Genomic DNA, 874 nt, shown 5'->3' with positions numbered 1-874 from the left:
CAGACATCGTGGACCGTATTTTGATGGAGGGATAGGGAAGACAAGACCATAAATAAACTCGATTTCAGATGCTTAATAGTTCAACGGAGGAAATGCATTTTCCTCTTTTCTGAGATATGTAAGAGCAACATATTTGTACATAAAATTCCACGTTTAACACAGCTGCATTCTCATTTTACAGCCTGCCTTCTGTGCATTTTTTTGTAGTGAAAAAAAATCAGTATATTTGATGCCACATGTTGCGTTGACTGATAGTGTAGTTTCACCATTACAAACCAACAAGGGGTCTCAAGACCGGGAACCGCGCAAAATATGGAACGCTTCACGAATTTGTGCGTCATCCTTGCGCAGGGGCCATGCTAATCTTCTCTGTATCGTTCGACAATTTTAGTATATGTGCTGCCGAAGCAAACACGAAACAATCCGTTCTTCAGGACTTATATAAGGTACCACAGTACCCCTCCTCTCACAGTTAAGGTGACTAACTGACACGCCTTCCCGTCGATCTCAGAACGTTATGGGAACTTAATAAAACAGAACGACATGACCGAAGCTCGCAAATTTGGCGTTATGATCGGTAGGCCGCGCGATTGACCTCTGGGCTTTACCTCTCTGGTGGAACATGCAAATGAGCACCCGGTGCACCTTGGGTAAGGGCCCCTATGGCGGGATCCAGGCCCGGGGTTGTGCTCGCGCCTTCACGCTCTGCTAGCGGAGCATGCCGGGAGTCACGAGCATGGCTACTGCCCGTTCCGCGCGGCGTCCTCGAGGATCCTGGCGAGCGGAGCCTTAAAGGAGGCCGGCAGGGCCAGGGTCGGTGGGACTCTTTTAGAGCATGTCGTTTCACCACCTATACTTCTGATTACGAGTACTT

At 48.6% G+C, this 874-nt stretch overlaps 1 non-coding gene across 1 annotated transcript; it reads right to left on the bottom strand.

The window, feature by feature from the left end:
• Positions 1-306: 306 nt before the first annotated feature.
• On the bottom strand, positions 307-415 carry LOC111820588 (U6 spliceosomal RNA). Its single transcript, XR_002824124.1, has one exon. It is a non-coding gene; the product is annotated as a U6 spliceosomal RNA (small nuclear RNA).
• Between the last annotated feature and the right edge of the window lie 459 nt (positions 416-874).

Source organism: Trichechus manatus, unplaced genomic scaffold, assembly GCF_000243295.1.
Source record: "Trichechus manatus latirostris isolate Lorelei unplaced genomic scaffold, TriManLat1.0 scaffold00043, whole genome shotgun sequence".
Lineage (NCBI taxonomy): Eukaryota > Metazoa > Chordata > Mammalia > Sirenia > Trichechidae > Trichechus > Trichechus manatus.
This window is presented reverse-complemented; position numbering and strand designations above follow the sequence as displayed.